This window comes from Scyliorhinus canicula, chromosome 9 (genome assembly GCF_902713615.1).
Source record: "Scyliorhinus canicula chromosome 9, sScyCan1.1, whole genome shotgun sequence".
Taxonomy (NCBI): Eukaryota; Metazoa; Chordata; class Chondrichthyes; order Carcharhiniformes; family Scyliorhinidae; genus Scyliorhinus; species Scyliorhinus canicula.
The window spans coordinates 107,507,633-107,531,557 of record NC_052154.1 but is presented as its reverse complement, the minus strand read 5'-3'; the positions used below and the strand labels follow the sequence as shown (position 1 = coordinate 107,531,557).

The following is a 23,925-nucleotide window of genomic DNA, read 5'->3' as shown; positions in this document are numbered from 1 at the left end:
GCCTGCCGCTGGTTCCCACGATGGAAGGCGATAGATCCCCACCAGCCATCCTGCAGCCTAATTAAATTTAAAATCGCCTGCCAGCAAATCCCACCCAGGGGGTGAAATCCTCCGACCCCCAGCAGGGTCGGAGAATCGCCTGGGGGTGCCTAAAATCCCGCCCCCACCATGGCAGAGATTCTCCGCCACCCGGGAAGTGGCGGCGGCGGAATCTCGCCACTCCGACCGCAGAGACCCCTGCGGTGATTCTCTGGCCCGGATGGGCCTAAGTCCCACCGCTGGGAGGCCTCTCCCGCCGCCGAGGTTTAAACCACCTCTGGAACGGGGGAGATCGAACCGCGGGGGGGGGGGGGGGGGCCCACACGGTGGCCTGGCCCGCGATCGGGGCCCCCGGCTCAGACTCCGGGCAAGTGCTGTGGCTGCACTATTTCTCCTCCGCGTCCACCACGGCCTCCGCCATGGCGGAAGCGGAAGAGAACCCCACGTCGCGCATGCGCCGGCAGTGACATCAGCGGCCAGCTGCCGCTGACGTCACCGCCGGCGCATGCGCGGACTGGCGAAAGCCTTTCCGCTAGCCCCGCTGCCGGTGGCGCCGGTTTTTTGCGCCGGTCTTCTGGTGGCAACCGCTCCAACTCGGGGCTGGTCCCCAAAGGTGGGGAGAATTCCCCACCTTTGGGGAGGCGCGACCCCTGAGTGGTTGGCGCCACTCCCCTACTCCGGGACCCTCCGTCACGCCGGGTAGGGGAGAATGCCGCCCCTGGTTATCAAATCCCGCCACTCTTTACTCTGGGGCCGATTGAGGCGGGAGCTGCTGGGTCCGCGCGCCAGCGCCGATTTATTTTTGAAAAAGCGGCAAACGGCCGAGAGCGAGAGGGCGGCAAACGGCAGGAGGCGCGAGCGCGAGTCTGATGGGCGGGGGCGGCGGCGGCGGCGGCGGAGGGGGAGAAAAGCCGAGTGCGGAGCCAGTCAGCGGGAAAGCTCGGGCCGTGCTGGGTGTGTGTTCCCAGCTCCACACAACCGCCAACAGCTGGAGACCACCTCGGGTTTGTTTCTGTCAGCGCTGTCCGATTTTACAGTTTGGATTCTCGTAGCTCCTTTCCGGTGTTAAAAAAAATATATACGACCCCGTAAAGATGTTTCTCCTGCATCCATCTGACTCTGTCTGTTTGGGAGTGACAGGCTGCACAGTGCAGGCTTGTTCTCCTTTAGATGCCGTAAGTTCGAGAAAAGGGTAGAATTTTCTGAAATAAATTATCGTATTACTTCCAATTGGGGACATCGGGGATTCCCGGCGACGCAGAACTTTTTTCCCCCGCACATGGAAGTCTGAGACACAGGGGTGGGATTCTCTGACCCAGGGCTTGGTTGGAGAATCGCGCGGGGGGAGTGGTGTGCGATTCACGCGACGCCGGTCCGCCAACTCTCCGTTCACCGTACAATTGGTGCCGGTCGAGCGGTCGTCCCCTCCCCCCCCCCGCCGTGATTCTCGGTGCCGTGGACCAACCGGTGGGACCTCGGTGTTTATACTGTGGGGGGCTGCTTGCTGAGGATGGGAGTCTGACCCTAGGGGGGGGCTCCACCGTGGCCTGGCCTGCGATCGGGGCCTACCGATTGGCGGGCCAGCTTCTGGTGGGGGCCTATGTTCCTCCGTGCTGGGCCCCTGTAGCTCTCTGCAATGTTGCATCGAGGCCGGTGTGGAAAAGGAAACATGTGCGAGTTTGCGCCGGCCGTAGCGCGTATGCGCAGACCTGTGCCACCCGTTTGACGCTGGTATCGGCAGCTGGAGCTGCGTGAGTCGCTCGAGTGCCGTACTGGTGCCATGCTGTGAGCAGGACCACAAATCCTAGGGTCCTGTTGATGCCGTCGTAAAACATGATGCCGTTTACAACGGCGTCAACACTTAGCCTCAGGATCAGAGAATCCCGCCCCAGGTTCAGGATGCAAGTGGATGCTCCGTTTTGCCGACTGGCCAATGGGGTATCCCATTGTGGAGCATCACCACGCCGCCAGCAAAATGCAGCTTTCCGACAGTGGAGAATCCAGCCCAGAGGGCAGGATTTTCCTTCGGCCGACTCAAATCGGGAAAGGCAGTTGGGTGGAGAATCGAGTTTGATTCTGACATCATAGCGGTCGTCAGGTACACGCCAAATCACTAGTTTGTTCAAAAGATGGTTTATTTACATACACGAGTTATCTCGACATGCGAACACAATATCTATTACGAGTTAAACTACACCTATCAACTACAATAACCTATACTTAACTTCAGGGCGACTGGCACTGTGCAAATGGATAAGGCCTTTATCTAGATTTCATTTGGCTGGTTCGAAGAAAGTGGCTCTGTCTCTGCTGGGCTCATCCGTCAAGTAGTGATCGTTGGTCTTGGACTTGGCTGGCTGTTCCTGCTACGATTGGGTTGGCATAGGCCGGATCCAAAAGAGACAACACATGGCTGTGCTCTCTTTGTCCCTCAGCGCTTTTGCGCTCTTTGGGGCGGTCCTTAACCTTGGACCCAATAGTTTGACAGGGCTCTGATCACTGTCTTCGATTTCGGCCAATAAAGGGGCGGTAGCTGGTAGTTGGTAGCTGGGCGGGTCCATAGCGGTCATTGACTTTGGCAGTTGTGCTTTCTGAGTAAGGGGAGTGGTGCCAATTAGTCTCTGGCTGTACCGGTTGCTTGATTAGAGTTTTATTGTCCTGGGAAAATGGGCCATTAAAATACAAACGAGCGGTAGTTTCGATCGGGTCTGGTTATCTGTGTTTCAGATACACATAGGCTCTGTATCTGTCTGAGTCCTGGGTTGGCCATGATTCCCATGATCCTTTGTAGATGGCCATCTTAGATGGCTACGGTATCAATCGCGAATCTGGGAGAATCCTGCAACGTTTCTCATTGGAATCAATTGTGTTCAACGTGGTGCTGGTGCTAGCCCCATAACCGTTGTTGAATTGGTCCAGGTGCGGCACCAGTTTTGCTGTTGCAGAACTTCGACAATCCTGCCCAGGCTTCAACCCTTTGTCTTGGTAACTGAGAATTCCGCTGCACGCCTCTTGCCTTGCAGGAACGTCAACCAGTGAGTCTCGCCCTCCATGAGCAGAGTCCCCCTTCCTCTAGCCTTGACAGCATCTCTGAAGAGTTCTCTGAGGAGGATAACAAAGAAACGTTACAGTTTTCACTCGCAGCAGTGCAGAGACACACATAAGATGGGTGAACTTAGTATGCAGGCTTCAGTGTTACTATCTTACAGCCTTTGAAGCATATCAGGTGGAGGCAGGGACATCCCAGGAATATAGGCGGGGGAAGTCTGCTGGATCCCAGGACACAGCTGTGCCCCAGCCAGGTGCTGTGCTTGTGCCAGTTGCTGTGCTTGAGATGTAAAGGCAGAGCAGGGAGTACCTGGAAGGTTCCTGCGACTGGAAAGCTGAATGGAGGAGTCCCAGAGCCTTAAGTCGCAGGAGACGGTGCCGGAGTTGCATGGCACCCAGGCCAGCACTAAGGCTGGCAAGTGTTGTGGAAAGCCTGGGGCAAGGCGTCAGAGCCATGACTGGGGAACTCCGAAGGCATGGCTCGTTTTCTGAGTACTCAAGAGACTCTGGCAGTGACCAACACTTCTGAATCCCCCTTTCCTGATACTGGTTCCTCTCGGGCAGCTGGCAGAACAGAATGCGGCGCTAACATCAGATCCACCCAAAAGTCATCCAGGTGCCTCCAGAGGACATCTGCCAAGAGCATCTCAGGCAAGAGGGCATGGAAGGGATCAGGCCGTCTCCACCAATGATGTGCATCTTGGGAATACAGCTGGATGTTCTGGCAGGGCTCAAAAAATTAAGGAATTTTAGGGACACAGAGTGGGAAAGGTGAATTTATCACCTGTAATTCTGGTTCAACTTAATTTGTGATTATCAGAAGTCATCTTATGAAAAGCTAATGATGTCATGACCTTAACTCCTCGCTGTCTTTGACCCTTCTCCCACTGTGATATGTCCTCACCCATCAGGATGTGGCTTTAACCACAGACTACCAATGAAGGTGAATGGTAAGGCCCACTCAAACCCAGATAACCATACATCCTCAAAGGGAGGGCCGAAGGGCCTGTTCCTGTGCTGTACTTTTCTTTGTTCTTTGTCTCTGCCATTCATCAGTGAACCCTTGACCTTGCCTATTATCTCCCTCTGCAGCCACAGTACAAAGGGATGTGGCTCCCAAGCCACACTCCATCAAGAGCCATGGAGTCAGTGTGCAGTCAGCAGGCAGGGGACAGACATAAGCAGAACCTGTGGAGAATCAGAACTTTCCTCACAGTGAGTCCTTTTCACCCTCCTGTGTTGACATGCTAAGTAGGCGCATGGACAACACAAGCCCACCACCCTGATGAGATGCCTCCCGTGTTCGTGGAGGGTGGTGATTAGGGCTGCCGGACAGCAAAATTTTCCTAATCAGTGAATCTGTTAGCGATGCCCTCCTGCCCATGTAGCCATCCCCGCTGCCTGGCCTCTATCCTCCGGCTCCTCTAGCTCTCCTCCATGCCCTCCTGTTAATCTTCCTCATCAGAGGAAGCATTCTGCTCCTTCTGGTTTTCATCTCGGACGTCGCCCCATTGCTGCATTAAGTTGTGGAGGGCACATTGCATCACAATGATGCGGGAGACCCATTGGGGACTAAATTGAAGAGCTGCACCAAAATTGTTGAGGCCGTGGAAGTACATCTTTGGCATGCGGATGCACTGCTCTATTGTAGACCGGGTGGCACTTTGAGCCTCAATATATTGGGATTCCACCTTGGTCTCTGGCCTCCGCATATGCGCCATCAGCTGAGACCTCACTGGGTATCCCTTGTCCCCTGCTAGCTATCCCGGAAGTCTGGGGTGGTCCTCAAAAATACATGGGATTTGAGAACATCCAAGGACAAAACTCTAATGCACGCTTCCTGGAAACAGTGAATAGAGGTGCATGATGTTCATGCAGAGGTCACACACCAGCTGCACATTTAGGGAGTGGAACATCTTTCTGTTGATCAACTAGATTCCCTGATGCAGATGGGCGCGAAGAGCAACATGTCTCCCATCGCTGGCGTTCTGGAGCTGTGACAGTCCAGCGATGGCCACAAATCCAAGAGCTCTGTCGTCTGACAGGCCTGGCCAAGAATGAAGTTTTGTGAGGGCCACGAAGAATCCAGCACGAGTTTTCAGGATACAAACAAATAACATTTATTTACAATGTTGCTCGTTCTGGGTGAGTGTGCTTTACACTCAATTGGCTCTGTTTTATTCCTAACCTCTAGAGTCGCCAGGTATCTTGATGGTACCGCCACGAGGTTCAAGTTCAAGTTCAGATCAATGACTCAATACACCAGTTAGTAAGTTCAAACAAGACACGTTATTATTACAGTTATTTGCTACTCATGCATATAAAACTAAGACTAAACTGTTCCTACCACTACTAGGCCAATACTGTCTGAAATAAGGGAACTGCTGGATCAGGGAACAATGGCCTCTTGCTTTGTCCTGGATCCGCAGGCTTGGTGTGGACTAAAGGGGTCAGGAGTGTCTACTGTCGTAGCGTGCGTTGTATGACACTTACTTGTCGGTGTAGCAATTGGCCAGGCCTCTCCTCACGTTCAAGTTCCTGGAGAGCTGCTGCAAAGGTGTTCTGCTGGGAGGGCCGACTAAGAGAGAGGAGGGCTGGCTAAGAGAGAGAGCTGGGGCCGGGGTCTCTGTCTTATACTGTTTTGGGTTTCGCGCCCATCTGGGTGGACCCTCTATAAACTTGCAATCGATTGGGTCTCTTCCCAATCGATTGATTTGAATTTCCCCAATAACAGGGCTGTTCCTCGATCACTGGGCGGTTCTTGGGGTTGTTTGTATCTTATTGTCCGGGACTCCTGCTGGCACCGAAGAGTCTGGCTTGGCCTTTGTTATTCTTAATTGTGTCCATTGTGCCCGGGAATCACCGGGAATCGCTCAATTAATATGCGCAGCTTGTTAGTTTCTGTGCTGTCTGTCTGGTTTCTTCACAGACAGAATCCACAGAGAGGTTCTGCAACCTGCTTGCCTCTCTGTCATTGTCCAATTTTCCCTGCATGCAACTCAATGTTCCATTTTATGTCGGCAAGTGGCCAGCTTCGGTGGCTACAACAATAACATATATATACACAACAGCAGCAGCAACTTCCCTTGCTGCTCACTCCTCTCTCTCTCTGGTTCTAAACTGGCCAGCTTGGATTGTGGGATTGTCATTAGTCCCCAGCCAATGGTAAGCAGGCAGGTTATAACATCCCTCCCCCCCAAAGTCCAAGGAATCCACCTAAGACCCTGGCGAAGGAGGGCATGGACTCGTTTTGCCGCAGGCCGGACACCATTTGCACGAGGCGCTGGATCGGGCGGCGTGTAACGAGATGGAGACCGGCGCTTCTGTGATGAACGGCGTAACGGTTGTACATCCACGGGCCGTGCGCCCGAGGATTCCCCCTCTGAGGTGTCTTGTGACTCCATCTCGGAGTCTGAGTCTGCTGCCTCCGTCATCTAGGCGTCTTTATCTCCACGCGGTTCTGTCACGACCTGCGCAGGCTTTGAGTGAGGAAGATTGTGAGGAATACTTTCCATTGTGTCTGGTCTCTGCGGCTGTAGAAATGAGCTCCTGGGGCGGGGAATCTTTGGAAGGGATAGCCTTCTGGACCGAACATGGTCTACATGTTTGCGCTGGAGACGCTCCTGGGCTTGTACCTGGTGAGCACATTTGGCGAAAAATTACGGCAGGGACCTACTGGGCACCAGCAGCAAAATTCCGAACGAACACTGGGTCACCGGGCATAAACTGCCCAATCGGCCAATGCCGAGAAAAACCATGCCCCTGCCGTTCTTGTGTGCGGCGTACTTTTGCGCCAATGTCCGGGAAAACCATGCTAAGCGAGTGCGAAGTCTCCGGCCCATTAGGAGTTCTGCGGGAGCTACCCCAGTCGCCGCATGGGGGGTGGTCCAATACGAAAACAAAAACCGAGCCAGCCTCGTGTCCATCAACCCGGAAGTCTGCATCTTTAGGCCTCGTTTGAATGTCTGCACTGCGCGCTCCGCCAACCCATTTGAAACCGGGTGGTAAGGATCAGTGTGGATATGGCATATGCCGTTCATCTTCATGAACCTCGCAAACTCCTCACTTGTGAACATTGTCCATGACCTGCACCTCGGGGTACTGAAAGACAAACGCATCTTCTCGATTGTTGTGCAGGACGTTGTGCCTCCCACCTTATGCACCTCTAGTCATTTAGACTGGGCGTCGATTAATTGCAGGAACATGGATCCTTGAAAAGGGCCAGCGAAATCTGCATGCAAGCGCGCCCAAGGCCACCCTGACCATTCCCAGTGATGTAGGGGAAGCTTCTGATGCTCCTGGCAAATGGAGCAGTTTTGGGCCACCTTCTCAATGTCAGTGTGGAGGCCTGGTCACCAGACATAACTCCGGGCCAACATTTTCATTTTGGTCACACCTGGATGCCCATTGTGCAAGTCTCTCAGTATCAGCTGTCCTTTTTCCGGGACAATCACACGCTGAATTCCACGCTGAATTCGGAATGTGGCGACTAGGGGCTTTTCACAGTAACTTCATTGAAGCCTACTCGTGACAATAAGCGATTTGCATTTCAAAATTCCCGCAACTCGCCTGGGAGCTGTCTATGCTGCCCACCATACAGAACTATGTGCCAAACCTTTGACAGGACTGGCTCCGTTTGGGTCCACTCATGGATCTGTGATGCCGTGACAGGCAAGGTGTCCATAAAATTTAGGGTTGCAACCACCTCACCTGTCGTGGGGGTCGACATGGGGCCGGTCGATAAAGGCAATCGGCTCAGTGCGTCGGCATTCCCTATCTGGGTTCCTGGTTTGTGCTCCAGAAAATACTTGTATGCAGCGAGCAACAAAGCCCAGCGCTGGATCTGTGCGGAAGAAATGGGCGGTATTGGCTTATCCTCTCTGAAAAGTCCCAGCAGAGGCTTATGATCAGTCACGATAGTGAAGTGGCACCGCAAAGACCACTGCCAGGCCCTCCTTCTCGATCTGCGCGTACCTTTTTTCCGCTGCAGTCAATGTGCGGGAGGCGAAAGCTATCGGCCGCTCGGCCCCGTTCTCCATCTTGTGGGACAGGACGGCCCCAATACCATACGGGGATGCATCACATGTGATGAGCAAAGGCTTTCCAGGATCATAGTGGGTTAGTAACCCAGAAGACGACAATTGTTGTTTTACCCGCTGGAAAGGGTTTCTTGCGGCTGACCCCAAACCCAGGTGTGTTTCTTCTTTAGCAGACGGTGCAACGGGGCCAGCATAGTTGCCAGATTGGGGAGGAACTTTCCGTAATAGTTTACGAGGCCGAGAAACGAACGAAGACGCGAAGTGTCAGTCGGGGCGGGGGCCTGTTGAATCACGCGCACCTTCTCTGCGACGGTGTGCAAACCTTCGTGGTCCACCCGATAACCCAGGTAGACTACTTCCTTCGCCTGAAAAACGCACTTTGTGCGACGTAAACGGACTCCGGCCTCCAAAAAGTGTGTAATGACAGCCTCCAAATGTTCCAGAACAGTTGGTAGGATTTTGCAAGCCCAGGCCAGATGGAGGGGGGTGAATGTTATGCGACATGAATCCAAGGTTCCGGTTGAGGCGCACTCGTGTGCGGAACTTGGCTATAAATTATGCTCGCCGATTGTGTTGTCGCGTGTCCTGAAGGCTGCCTGAGAGAACGCTTACCCGAAGATCCTGCAGGAAAGAAGAACACCATGGCAAGATGTTCGTCTTCATCAATCACGTGTTGTAGGCTGCGAAGAAGACCAACCTCCTCAGAAGACAAACACGGGGCACAACCGACAGAGTACCCTTCGTCCAGTACTTCCCTGGAGCGGAGAAACTATGACATCTTCTTCACAGGCTTCAACAAGTCATCGATGAAGATGAACATCTTGCTAAGGTTATCCCCTCACCCCCACAACTTGCCTTCAAACAACCGCGCAACCTTAAACAAACCATTGTTTGCGGCAAACTACACAGCCTTCAGAACAGCGACCACGACACCACACAACCTTGCCGTGGCAATCTCTGCAAGACATGCCAGATCATCGACATGGGTACCACCATTACACGTGAGAACACCACTCACTGGATACGCAGTACATACTCGTGCGACTCGGCCAACGCTGTCTACCTGATAGGCTGCAGGAAAGGATGGTCCGAAGCGTGGTACACTGGCAAACATCCAGATGCTGTGACAATGGATGAATGGACATCACGCGACAATCACCAGACAGGAATGTTCCCTTCCAGTAGGGAAACACTTCAGCAGTCAAGGGCATTCCGCCTCTGATCTTTGGGTAAGCGTTCTCCAAAGCAGCCTTCAGGATGTGCGACAACACAGAATCGCTGAGCAGAAACTTGTAGCCATGTTCTGCACACACGAGTATGGCCTCAACCAGGACCTTGGATTCATGTCGCATTACATTCACCCCCCACTATCTGGCCTGGGCTTGCAAAATCCTACCAACTGTTCTGGCTTGACACAATTCACACCTCTTTAACCTGGAATTACCCCGCTCTCTGGATCTGTAAAGACTTTAATTACCTGCAAATGCACGCATTCAAAGTATCGTCTTGCATCTTTGACTTTGTCAATACCTCGTCATTCACCTGAGGAAGGAGCAGTGCTCTGAAAGCTAGTGATTTGAAACAAACCTGTTGCAACTTTAACCTGGTGTTGTAAGACTTCTTACTGTGCTCACTCACATATCAGTAGCCCTTCACACTTCATTGCTCGAACGGCCCCAGTCATTACCCATGTGCCTTCAGAATCACCCATGGCTTTCCGTCTGATTTGTCACTTCCTCAATATCAACATTATAATGGGTTCTGGCAGGCAGGTTGAAAGGCCGCCCATTCCTCCTGCAGAATCAGCTGGATGACAGTGTAAACACTGGAGGACTATTGCATTCTCTATGGCAAGTGGTGGGTTGCGACTGCAAGGCGATAGATAGACTTTCCCTTCTGATGTTCTGCACCCAAACTTTAATACTTGATACTTGAGTTTCCACACCCCCTGACTTAAGTTCCAACAATTAAACTAAATCAAACAACCTGAGGGACAAATTAAAAGGGGAAGCTCCTTAAAGGGACATTGCCCTAATCAAAAACAACAGCCAAATTCAACTTGAACCAAAAGGTGATTGAAAGGGTCAACAAAGCACCCCAGACGTTGGGGAATAATGGGGTAATGTCCCCAAGCCCGCGAAAAAACGCATGTGAATCACTCTGGACTTCCCTGGGGCACCTGACCAGTAGCCTGGCTGTCCTGGAGGCCCCCTCCCTCCCAGTAGTCTGGCCATCCTGGAGCCCCCACCCCCCCAGAATGATCCCCCCGCCCCACCAGAGCGGCCGCGTTGCCGATGGGGGAACCATGAGAGAACCACACCGTTGGGAACTCGGCCAGCTGCACTTGGTAAATCGCCATGGGGGCCTCTTTCAATGGCTCCCGACCGGCGTACGTCGACAGCGTGCGCAATTGAAGCCGATTCTATGGGGACCGGAGAATCGCGGGAGCGGCGCCAGGCCTGATCTTGGGTTTGACACCATTCTTCGCACCCGCGCCAATAGTGATTTCAGCGCGGAGGCTCGGAGAATCATGCCTTACCTGTTCCCTCTTCAGCGTCTCCCATGAATGATGCCACAGAAGCCCAAAACAAAAACGAAGAACAACTGAAACTTATAAAAATCCAATTGAAAGGTGATTAAAAGGTTAAGAGCGGCAGACAGTTAGGTTAGATGACCCCCCTCGATTACCCTCCTGATGGCACCCTAATGCTGAATTCATGCTGGCCAATTAGTTAGAGGTGCAGGACTCTCAGGAATGTTAGAGGGCATAATCGCTCCATGAGGCCGAGAGAGGATCCATTAATGCTCAGCTCTTGTTATCCCAACAGCTACTCGTTCTCATGCCTTGACACTGGGGGGGGGCGGGATTTTTTGTTGTGCGGCAGCACATCCCCATCTGCGGGTTTCTCTGTGGCCACAATGAGAAATCCCATTGGTGGGTGGCAGGAACGAAGAATCCCGCCCAAGATTTCGGGCAGCCACTTCATTTTCTATAAAAGCTGCCCAGCGTCGCTGGATACTCTCACCCTCCCGACAAGTCCCCACTCCTCACCTCATTGCAGTCCAGCCTTACCTCTTAGGGTCTCATCCAGCCAGCTCTTTAGGCTGGCCTCCCTCAGTGTCATCGCTCCCACCTCATAAACCCCAGGCCACTGACAGATTAACACTGTGTGCACATTGACACTTCTTTGATCACAGAAGAATCGTCATGGCTGTGAAAAGGTTGAAAAGTAGAAAGTATTCCTGTACATTTACTCATGGCAGTGAGCAGCTGTGAGAGTCGCAAGGCTTTACAATCATTCTGGCATTTGAAGGGTTTTTAAGACCGACACACTTGTCATGTGAGAGTACCTTTAAGAAATGGGTGTTTATAAATGGGTGTTTATATAAATATCTGTAGTGAGAGTACCTTTAAGAAATAGAAGTTTATTACTGCAGTGATGTCAGAGAGTGGGCGGAACTGGGCTGTCTGTCAGCATTTTACTTTCGTTTTGAGCAGGCTGCAGGGTGTGTTTCAGTTTTGTTTTCAGTGTTGGAGCTGAAGCCAGACAAAACAGGTGTACTGCTGTTTTCTCTGCCATCAAAAGACTGGGCGGAATTCTCCGCTCCCCCTGCGGCCTGGGAGAATCGTGGGAGGGTCTCCCGACATTTTGTACAACCGCCCCGCGATTCTCCCCCACCCCCGCTCGCCGAATCACCGCTCGCCGTTTTTTTACGGCGAAAGCCGATTCTCCGAGCCCGATGGGCCGAGTGGCCGGCCGTTTCCGACCTTTTCACGACTGCGGCAACCACACCTGGTCGCCACCATCGTGAAACGGGCGCCTGAAGCCCGTTTGGGGCTTCTAGGTGCCTGATCAGGATAGGAGCACAACGACTGTGCTCGGGAGGGGACAGGCCCGCGATCGGTGCCCACTGATCGTCGGGCCTGCGTCCAAAACGGACGCACTATTTTCCCTCCGCCACCCCGCAAAATGAAGCCACCACGTCTTGAGGGGCGGCTAAGGGAAAAGACAGCACCGCTCCTGCGCGGGTTCGTGCCGTCTTTGTGATGACGTCGTCCGCGCATGCGTGGGTTGGCCCCGGCCAACCCGCGCATGCGCGGCTAACATCATACAGGCGCCAGCCACTTGTCATTCTCGGCGCATGGCCGAGAACCCCGGGGCCCCGCTCCTAGCCCTGCCCGGGGGGGGGGGGGGGGAGAATCGGGTCACGGTACCGGGCGCCGAAGCCGTCGTGAGAGACGGCCTCTTTCACGGCGGCTTCCGCGAATCCCGGCAGTTGCGGAGAATCGCGCCCTATCTCTTGATCATTTGGTGAATTCAGAATTATAAATGTTTTCAGTAGTGACTTTAACCTGATGTACTTCTGATAAAGGTTTTGTTTTTAAGTCGTATGGATGTTAAAAAGGAAAGCTTAAAGGTTTGCTTTGTGTTGTAGTCTTTGGGGTTGTATTTGAATTAATGGTTGCTAAGATGTTCACTATGCTTTAAAAAGGTTAACTTGAGTTCATAGAATAAACGTTTTGCCTTAAAACATACTTTTCCATTTCTGCTGAACCACACCTATGGAGTGGGCCATGTGCTCCCAATACCATAATCTAGTAAACGTTGTGGGTCAGTGAACTCCATGATACACTTTGGGGTTCTCTAAACCCTGGCCCATAACACACTACAGAATAGCTCTGGGCTGTTTAAGACAGAGAATAAAGGCTTCAGGACAACACATACCACCTGCGATCCCTATCCTGGGGATGCCCCCGATAGCACTCCGAATAAAGCACGTAGTCTTCCAGTTGAAGTAAATGCTTTATTGAGTAATTTTGTGTTCTCTCCAGACGTATACTAGATGTTACATGTGAGATATCTGTCTGTTCTGCTCACTAGCTGCCGTTCCTGTAATGAGTCTGCTCCTGGCTTTCGACTATCTATTGTATACATCTCTAGTGCTCCCTCTAGGGATTACTTAGTTGTAGTGTATTTACATTAGCCCCTTATGTATTTACAGTGATGCAGATCACTACACTTTACTGATGAAAGTTAGTTTGGGAATTCTCAGTGTACACCAAAAGTACCTTCAAAGTCATGGAACATTATGACTCATTGAAACAAGGAGACGTGAAGCCATTTGAAGCTTTAGTAACTGACCTGTTTCCTACAAACACTAATTCTTTACGGGCGGTACGGTAGTACAGTGGTTAGCACTGTTGCTTCACAGCGCCAGGGTTCCAGGTTTGATTCCCGCCTTGGGTCACTGTCTGTGCGGGTCTGCACGTTCTCCCCGTGTCTGTGTGGGTTTCCTCCGTGTGTCCCGGTTTCTTCCCACAAGTCCTGAAAGACGTGTTTGTTAGGTCAATTGGCCATTCTGAATTCTTCCTCTGTGTACCCGAACATGCGCTGGATTGTGGGAATTAGGGTATTTTCACTGTAACTTCATTGCAGTGTTAATGTAAGCCTACTTGTGACAATAAAGATTTATAGATTGGGCGGAGAGTAGCTTCCGACCCAAAATCGAGGTAGGCGCCAGTTTGATGCCAAATTGGGATGCTCCGTCACCCTGAACATGGCGTAAATGTGTTGCTCGTTGCAAAGGGTTGAAGTACAGTAGGCATATCATTAGCGGGCCTGACACCCTATTCTCCGGAGTTTTAACGGTTTTAACAGAAGTTTAACAGAAGTGCGGAAATATATACAGTCTGTATCCTAGCCCCTCTAAACTGTGCCCTGCACCAGGCAGTTGCCCAAACGAACAGCAGGAGTGGAGGCAGTCTGCTGTGACTCAAGGGTCCCCCTTGGCGCGCGTCATCTGGGGCGACCCGGCCTGAATGGGCACGGCCACTGCTCAGATGTCCCGGATAGTGTGGTGCTGCCCTGTTCTGCCCACTGCCCACCAGATGCACCATAGTCAGGGAGGGGTGGGTGCGGTCCGAGGTGTTGCGGTGTGCCAGCACCTCCCCTGCGGGAGTCACAGGCACGGGCCCCATCACCTGCTCTTCCCTCGGGGTGCCCGATAGCCCCCGGGCTACTCCATTGGACAGGGGTGCAAGCACCCCTGAGGCCCCCCAGCCACCTGCCGCTGCCAGTCCTGGAGGCCCGCTTTGGTCTCGATCAGGGTTTGCACGATCGCGGCCATGCAGCACAGGGAGTGGACCATCTCAATCTTGAAATGTACCACATCATGCCGCGACTGTACCACAGCAGCCAGTGACTGGTCCACCTCCCTCTGGGACTGGACCACCCTGCCCAGTGTCTGCGCAATGGCGGACAGCGTCTGGGCATGCCACCGCGTTCCCTGGATCTGGTTCTGGCACATGGCTGCCTGTGAGAGGGCAGTCCTGGCCTAGGCCTCTGCCCCGCCTGCACAGACCATCCCAGGCCTTGGACACACTGATCCATAGCCGAAACCATTGTCCCAGTTCCTCCACTGGGTACGCCACCCGTGGGGTTTCAGCCTTGAGTGGCACGCATGACTGGCGCCACTCCCTACTCCTGCACAAGGATGGACCCCTCCACCTGTGCCTGTAGGTGTTGGATACCCACCGACATCCCCTCTTGTGGTCCCTAGGTCTCTGATTGCATCTGCCCTGTGGCTGGGACTGGATGTTCCAGAAGCCCGGGACCCGTCTGGATGGCAGCTGGCTCCTGGGGTCGGACTGCCCTCTGATCGTCCGGCCCCTCGACTGCTCCTACCTCTATCTACTGTACCGGATGCGATGTGTGGTGCACACCAGATAGTGCCTCTGGAGCCTCTTCAATAATGTGCCCAACCGAGGTGATACTCTCTGGGATGCATTTGTTTTAATGTTTTTTTTTGGATTCCTCATAATTTATTTCTTAAAGTATCAATGTTCTCCACCATAGTGGTATTAGTTTTGTTCGGAGGACTTTACAGAGACAGGAAGCAAAAAATATGTATAGTTTATTGTAGAAATTGGAGTTTTAAATTTTTATAAGTTTAAAAATTGGAGAAACAGATTCTGGTTTGAAAAACACAAACAAAACATCCTCACGTCTTCATAGTATCTCTGAGAAATAGGATCCCTAATCCCCAGCAGTTCATTCCTCTTGATTTCAGCCTATGGTTTTAGCTCTACCTTACTTCCCCATGCCAGTGTTAGTCTCTGGGACTGGCCCAGGCAGCAGATGCCCTCATTCCGCATGCTCACCCAACCTCATAATGAAAGCAATGGGCGGCATTCGCCTCAATAATGGCAGTCATTTCGGGCAGGAAAACCGGTGTGAATTCCACTGGCTGTTCTGGTGCGATTCCCATTGGAATTCTCCCATCCTTAGTCAGTTCTTTGGAGCTTGGGAAGTTTCCTGCCAGGAAAGAAGTGTGCAGGATCTAAAGATGCCAGCTAGGCTTGTTCCTCAGAGATGGGGTGGGGGCGCAATTTCTAAAGGGCAGTTTGATCTCCAGACAAGCCGATAGACACCCCGTCTATAGCACTGGCAGAAATCCAGCCCCCCTCCACATCCCAAATGACTAACACCCTGATTTGGGGTCGCCAACTGCCCTATTCCCCATTTTGAGACGTTTCCTCCCTTCCCCTCACTTCCACCCCTCTTTCAGTTTCCCCCCCTCCAACTCTCTCCCCTTTCTGGCGCCACTCATTGGTGGTGCCAACATAGCAGTGGCACTGCCTCACTGAGCGCTCGGATGCTCCAATGGCCCAGCCTGATCATCACATCAGGTCTATGTTGATGGAGACTAGGGGCGAAATTCTCTGCAGATCGTCGTAACGCCGATTTCCGGCGAGCAAAATTGGAGTAGATGACTCCGGCGTGGGGGCCTTCTTTTAGGCGGCGATTCTCCGTTCCCGGAGGGGCCAGCAGCTGACTGACGCGATACGCGTCAGTTTCACCAGCTGCAGAAGTGGTGAGACCCGGCGTTTTTTTGGAGGAGGAGGAGGAGAGAGACTGACCCGGCGTTTGGGGGGGGGGGGGGGAGGAGAGAGACAGACCCGGCATTTGGGGGGGGGTTCCGGCATTTGGGGGGGGGTCTGGCATTTGGGGGGGGGGGGGTTTGCGGCATCGGGGGGGGGGGGTTCCAGCATTTGGGGGGGGGTTCCGGCATTTGGGGTGGGGGGTTGCGGCATCGGAGGGTGGGGGGTTCCGGCATTTGGGGGGGGGGGGTTCCGGCATTTGGGGGGGGGGTTGCGGCATCGGGGGGGGGGGAGTTGCGGCATCGGGGGGGGGGGGGTTGCGGCATCGGGGGGGGGTTTGGGGGCAGCGGCGTGCAGAGGGGGGGGGCGACGGATGCCCGGGGCCAACGCACCGTCGCCCCCCCCTCTGTACGCCGCTGCCCCCTACCCCAACCACCCCCCCTCACCACCCCTACCTCCCTCCCCACCACCCCTACCCCCCTCCCCACCACCCCTACCTCCCTCCCCACCACCCCAACCCCCCTCCCCACCACCCCTACCCCCCTCCAACGCCGCCCCCCCCATCTCTCGCAACGCCGCAACCCCCCCCTCAACGCCGGGTCCCCCCCCCTCAACGCCGGTACCCACACCCCGTCCCCCTCCCTCTGAAGGCCGGTACCCACACCCCCCCCTCTCTCCTCCTCCCCCCCTTCCTTCCTCCTCCCCCCCTTCCTTCCTCCTCCCCCCCTTCTTCCTCCTCCCCCCCTTCCTTCCTCCGTCCCCCCCCTTCCTTCCTCCCCCCCTTCCTTCCTCCGTTAGTGGGGGGGGGGGGTGCGGCGTTAGTGGGGGGTGGGGGGTGGGGGGGTGCGGCGTTGGAGGGGGGTAGGGGTGGTGAGGGGGGGTTGGGGTAGGGGCAACGGCGTGCAGAGGAGGGGGACGACGGATGCCCGGGTCCAACGCACCATCGCCCCCCCTCTGCACGCAGCTGCCCCTACCCCAACCCCCTCCCCTCACCACCCCTACCCCCTTCACCACCCCTACCCCCCTCCAACGCCGCACCCCCCCCCCCACTAACGGAGGAAGGAAGGGGGGAGGAGGAAGGAGGGGGGACGGAGGAAGGAAGGGGGGGAGGAGGAAGAAGGGGGGGAGGAGGAAGGAGGGGGGACGGAGGAAGGAAGGGGGGAGGAGGAAGAAGGGGGGGAGGAGGAAGGAAGGGGGGTAGGAGGAGAGAGGGGGGGGTGTGTGGGTACCGGCCTTCAGAGGGAGGGGGACGGTGTGTGGGTACCGGCGTTGAGGGGGGGGGGACCCGGTGTTGAGAGGGGGGGACCCGGCGTTGAGAGGGGGGGGTTGCGGCGATGAGGGGGGGTTGCGGCGTTGAGGGTGGGGGGTTGCGGCGTTGCGAGAGATGGGGGGGGCGGCGTTGGAGGGGGGTAGGGGTGGTGGGGAGGGGGGTGGGGTGGTGGGGGGGGTAGGGGCGTTGGAGGGAGGTAGGGGTGGTGAGGGCGGGGTGGTTGGGGTAGGGGGCAGCGGCGTACAGAGGGGGGGGGCGACGGTGCGTTGGCCCCGGGCATCCGCCGCCCCCCCTCTTTGCATGCCGCTGCCCCCAAACCCCCCCCCGATGCCGCAACCCCCCCCGATGCCGCAACCCACCCCCCCCGATGCCGCAACCCACCCCCCCCGATGCCGCAACCCCCCCCAATGCCGCAACCCACCCTCCCCACCCCGATGCCGCAACCCCCCCGATGCCGCAACCCCCCCCGGTGCCGCAACCCCCCCCGGATGCCGCAACCCCCCCCGGATGCCGCAACCCACCCCCCGATGCCGCAACCCACCCCCCGATGCCGCAACCCACCCCCCGATGCCCGCAACCCACCCCCCGATGCCTGCAACCCCCCCCCCGATGCCGCAACCCCCCCCCGATGCCGCAACCCCCCCCCGATGCCCCCCCCCGATGCCGCAACCCACCCCGGATGCCGCAACCCCCCCCCGGATGCCGCAAACCCCCCCCGATGCCGCAACCCACCCCCCGATGCCGCAACCCACCCCCCGATGCCGCAACCCACCCCCCGATGCCGCAACCCACCCCCCCGATGCCGCAACCCACCCCCCGATGCCGCAACCCCCCCCGATGCCGCAAACCCCCCCCGATGCCGCACCCCCCCCCCCGCTGCCGCAACCCACCCCCCCCCCGATGCCGCAACCCACCCCCCGACACTGAACGGCGTCAACCATCATCAATGGTTGACGCCGTTTTAAAGCAACTATGATTTTCGCCGACGTGACCCGTGGCCACGTCGGCGGGACTTCGGCCCATCCGGGCCGGAGATTTGTGGAAACTAAAAAAAAAATGAAATCCCACCGGCGCCAGCTGTTTTCAGAGGCTGCCGGCGGGATTTGCACAGCGCCGGTTTTTGGCCGGTCAGAGATTTAAAAACCCTGCGGGAGCGGGATTAACGCCGCTGCCGGCCGATTCTCCGACCCTGCGTGGGGTCGGAGAATTTCGCCCCAGTAGTGATTTCCGCCGGCCTCATGCCTTGCTGGGGGGCGGAGAGTCCTGGGAACTGGGAGGCTCCGGGCGGAGAATCTCAGGAGCTGGGAGGCTCGGGGCAGAGAAACAGGAATACGTGTTTAAATTAGTTTAAATGTACAAATCTGGTTCATGCCCAGCAAGGGTGTGAACCAAATTGCTTCCAGTGCCATAGGCCAGGAGCATGGCGCTCCTTTTCGCACCTACCGAGAGCTCCATTTAGGGACTCCAAGTATTATCTGGGAACAGCAGGAGAGGAGCTGGCAGGGAGAAATAGCTGCCAATGAATGAATTGGCAGTGAGTGAGATGGATTCGAAACCAGTGTGCTGCAAAAATTAATCAAAATTCAACAGCTCTGAGTTTGGCATCTCCGATGTGGTGTCTGGAAAAGAGGCACAAAAGCAAAGTTTAGATTTTTGATGTTGGTCAGGCCCATGCACCTGGCTAACGGGACTTGGAGCTGAAGACAAAGGTCTGGTATGCCTGCCCAAAAAGTGAAAACTCAAAAAGGGCAGGAAACCCTGGGAGAAGCGATAGAGACAGAGACAGGTTTAAAAAAAACATGAGAGAGGACAGGGAGAAATTAAAAACAACATTCCAAGTAAGGGGAGAAGGCACAAAAATGGGAGGGATGCCTGTAAACGTTTTATATAGTATAAAGGTGTGACATGACATATAAAAGATTGGGAACCACTGCTCCAGAGTCTGTCCAGGATAAATAGGATGGATCAGAACCCCTTTCATAAGAAGTCTTTGTAGGATTGTAGCCACTCTTCCCTCTCCATTTCTTGTTGTAGATGACGATAGCCACATTGATTAGAGCAATGAGCAGCACATGGATCCCGAACACAATCCCGACCGGTAACAGGAATCAGGGAGTGAGGCTTTGATACATAAATCACCACCAGCGTCTCATTCAGTCCGCTGTGCTCCACCCGACAGTAATTCTTGGCCTGGTCCTCTGGATCAAACTCCACCCATTTCTGGATCTGGTAGGTCCTTTCGTGATTGGGTAAGATCCCACTGGACAGGGTCACATCAATCACCAATTCGTCTCCGCACAGATTCACCTCGATGGGCTTGAAGGTAAAACCCGGTGACGACACAGGACAGTCAGTTAGAATCACCCAGACGGGCAAATGACACAATGGAGGCAACGACGCTCAGTTCTCTCTGTCTATATTCCAGGTATTTCCTCAGCCACTCGATACACTCCACCTCCAGATAGTTTTTCCATCCCTGGCTGATGACGTTGTTCTGTTCCAATCTGTTTTTGATGCTCTTTCCCCAGGGGACCGGAGTCACCCACACCATGTTACTCTTGTCGAAGCTGATGAAATCTTGTCCATCCCACACGTATTGGCTGAATCCTCAGGTCACAGCCATCCATCATCTGGTAAACGTGGATCCCTCCTGATCGGTTGGTACTGGACATGAGGATTGGAATATCAGCTTTTGAAATACTGCTCCTGCCTCTGTGCAACAAACTTCTTCCGTTGCCAGGACTAAGGCCCCTCACTGTCCATCATCCACTGCTCCCGGGGAATCAACACCTTCCGATCGCTGTTGTACATAACAAACTGGACATCGTCCACATAACCGATACCTACATCCTCAGGGAAACCAGGGATCGGAGTTATACCCGTGACGAAATACCAGAGAGAGTGAAAGCCTGCAGACACCTCTCCACGCAGATGGACCAGCGCTATCAGTGCAATCATTGTTGCTTCCCTCAGGCTATAACAAACATTTTGAGAGAAATCTTTCTCCAAGAAAAGGTCCTCTATATATGTTTTAACAACCTACCTCGGTGCTCTGTCCGATGGGAATGAGGGGTGAGCTGGTCTGGGTTGCCGCAAAGGGATCGCGGGGGCGGAATGGGTGGACATTGGGGGTGGCCTTGGCCTTGGGGGGCAGTTCGGCCAATGCTCACCTGCTGGTATCCCATTCCCAACCTACCATCCCGCACCACTCCCCGAGCCCTCCCATTGTTCCAACCTCCACCACCCCAGGGACCGTGTGATGGAATGGCTAGCTTACATGCAGGGATCACCCATGTGGATGATGGAAAGTGCTGCCGTGGGCAGGAGTCAGATGTGGTCAAACGATGCGGAGCACCAGAGCTCATTGCAGAGCAGGGTCGTCATTATCCTCTATCCCATGGATCATACCCGGTTACTGCCAACCCAGGGCCCGCACGCTATTGCGGCAGGTATGTATAATGGAGGGGGTTAGTCGGCTGGGGTGGGCTGGTGTGGGGGTGGAATGTGGTGCCCATGCCCCTGGCCAGTCCCTCCCCTAGTCGGTGAACCTGGAGGTGGTCGAGTCGTTCTGTGTGTGTTGGCTCTGGCGCACACGTTGTGCAGCCTCCCGTGCCTGCCCGGGTTCCATGTCCTGGCCATCCTCTCCCTCCCGCACATCCTCTTCGTCAGATGTGGCCTGGTGTTCATTCTCATCTTCAAGCACGCTGCCCCTCTGCTGCGCGATGTTTGCAGAGGACAGCATGCCGCCATGATGCGGGCGACTTTCCAGTTCCATAACTGAACTGCAACTTCAGTATGCCGAAGCACCGTTCGATCACGCTCCTAGTTGCTGCATAGGTGTCGTTGTAGCAGGTCTTTTTGTCGGCCTGTTGCCTCCGGATAGGTATCATAAGCCATGACTGCAGTGGATAACCCCTTTTGCCCAAGAGCCAACCCCCTAGCCGGGGGTGCTTCTCGAAGAGGCCGGAAATCGTTGCGTGTGAAGGTGTCAGGCACCCTGCCTGGGTATGCACGTTCATTAGGTGAAACTCTTTTCGGTTTGTGTCGAGCGGTCTGTCATCTGCAGGTGCTTGTAATGAAATGAAATGAAAATAGCTTATTGTCACGAGTAGGCTTCAATGAAGTTACTGTGAAAAGCCCCTAGTCGCCACATTCCGGCGCCTGTTCGGGGAGGCTGGTACGGGAATTGAACCGTGCTGCTGGCCTGCCTTGGTCTGCTTTAAAAGCCAGCGATTTAGCCCAGTGTGCTAAACCAGCCCCTGATGTTGTATGTTGTATTTTATATTTCCCCCGCGTCTTGACTGTGATAGAGAAATACAAACATGATTCATTAGGTAAGCAAAACTGAACTTTATTTCCGAATTAGAACTGACTGCTAGCAGTAAATGGCTGAGACTTTTGAAGTCGGAAGGCAGTCAGTACAAACTGCTGAGTCCGTCCCAAGTCTGCGATATTACAGAAAAAGAAGGCGATTCTTATACATTATAGGATCAAGATAACATCAATACAACTTGGTCAGGAATTTAATCGAAAGTAAAACATAAGTAATAATCGTTACAATGGCGTCACCTTGCTGACCTTTAGGGGACTGGAGTTTCATATCATTATCTTGTCTTTGTTTTAAGAAAGGGAAGAATTTGTTTAGGAACAGGAAGAGATAGTTGTTCAGCTTGTTATGTATTGAGACTGCTTCTAAGTTCAAGCCTTATCTAGACTCTCAGAGTCACCCAGTTCTCAGGACATGCTGTCTATGTGTATTCTGAATCTGTGTCTTAGGTTAAATTCAATTGTACCAAGAAGACTTGACTAGTTTTCCCATCATGCCATTATTTGCTTCACACAATACCACATGTAGAGTGACATGCATCCTGCCGAACACCCCTGGGCCCGGGGCATCTAGGCAGTGGCAGCAAACCTCACTGCTCGGGTATCCTGGTGGGCTAAGTGCACATTACAATAGATGTATTGTGCCGACTGGGCATATAGGTTCTCCATGATGGCGTGGATGCACCTGTGCATCAAGTTCTCAGACAGGTCCCTACTTGGACCATTTGGCATAAACGTTGAGGCGACCGTCACCTTGATGGGATGGGTGTCCTCCCCATTCCCCCATGGTGCAAGGTGTGGCATGATTTGGCAGATGTGTTGCACTGCCCCCACGCTCAGCTGAAGTTTTCGACTGCATGCCCGATCCCGCAGGTCCTCAAATGACAGGCACTGCCAGTATACACGAGGCCTCATGCGGTGGCTCCTTTGCACCTCCCCCTCCTCAGCCTGTTCGGCAGCCGGCTCTCCATCCGTCTCCATCTGTTCCTCTAGGGCAGACTTTTGCTGCAGCTTCCTCCTCCTCGAGCAGCTCCAGCTGGTACAGCTGCATCCCCCATGGCTGCTGTGACTAGGGGGAAGGCCACCATTACTGATTGAATTCCAATATCCACTGTCTGCAGGGGGTGAACGGCACACATGTTAGCATGGTGCGTAACTCAATGTCCAACCAGGTCTACTGGGCAACATAGTTGGCACATGGACCCTGCCACCGCATGTCTCTCCATCAGTGTCTCTTCGTCGGTGCCCGGAACTGTGGGGGCCTCTGGCCCTGACTCCTGTCCTTGCTGCCAGGGGTACCATCGGCTGGCGCTGCCCATGCCAACGGTACATTCCATAGCCTCTGTCAGGCATCCCCTGTAGGAGCTACTATGGGCATTGCACTTGGAAGGGCTGTGTGATGCCCTGATGGTGAGTGGCGGCCTGTTGGGTGGGGCTGGTATGGCGGAGGGTGGGGTGCGGGACTGGTCCAAGGTGGATGGTCAATGGTTAGCACAGCAAGATGGCTGCCTTGCAATGGAGCCCGGTGCCTGGACACTGCCTTGGACACACAAAAGAATTTTGCGGAGACCAGCTGCCACACTCGGAGGGTAAGCCTTGCCATTTTAAAAATACCGTTTTTTTGGAAGGTTAGAGGCATTCGACCCGGCTATTGAGGACTGGTCTCAGTATGTGGGGAGAATGTGTTACTTCTTCCGGGCAAATGATTGTGGTGATATGATCTGCATACCTGTCTGCCATTGGGCCAGAACGGCGGCTTACCATTGGCCCTGGTCGGTCATGTGCCTCTCGACCGATTGGCCGAGAGGCTGAGTTAACCACGCCTCATTAACGAGGTATAAATGGTCAGACGCCTGACGATCGTCCTTTCCATTGTAGACGATCACAGAGCTGTGTTCTAGTCTATTAAAGCCGGACTTTGGTAAAGCACTCGCCTCGCGTACAATTGATGGCACATCAATGATATACTGACGGATGAAAGGAGACGGCTTATCCTGCTGTCGGCGTGCGGACCCTCAGCTTTTGCCATTATACGTAGTCTGACTTATCCCGATGCGCCGGACACGAAAACTTTCCAAGAAGTAACGGAATTGGTGAAAGAGCACTACGACCCAAAACCACCCCTCATTTTGCGTAGGTACAGATTCTACACAGCGAAGCGGGAAGTCGGAGTCAGTCACGAATTTCTTCACCCGCCTGAGAAGGCTGGCGGAAAAATGTGAGTTCGGCCCGACGCTAAATGAAATGCTTCGGGACCGGTTAGTGTGTGGTATAAACGACCTCACAATACAGAAACGCCTGTTGGTGGAAACAGAGCTAGA

The 23,925-nt window shown here is 54.3% G+C and overlaps 1 protein-coding gene across 1 annotated transcript in view; it reads left to right on the top strand.

The window, feature by feature from the left end:
• The first annotated feature begins 939 nt into the window (after positions 1-939).
• The window catches only part of LOC119971595 (low choriolytic enzyme-like), a 312,743-nt gene continuing 289,757 nt past the window's right edge, over positions 940-23,925 (top strand). Inside the window, exon 1 of the mRNA XM_038807374.1 lies at positions 940-1,043. The gene's annotated coding sequence lies outside the window, so the exon portion shown is untranslated. The remainder of the gene's footprint in view (positions 1,044-23,925) is intronic.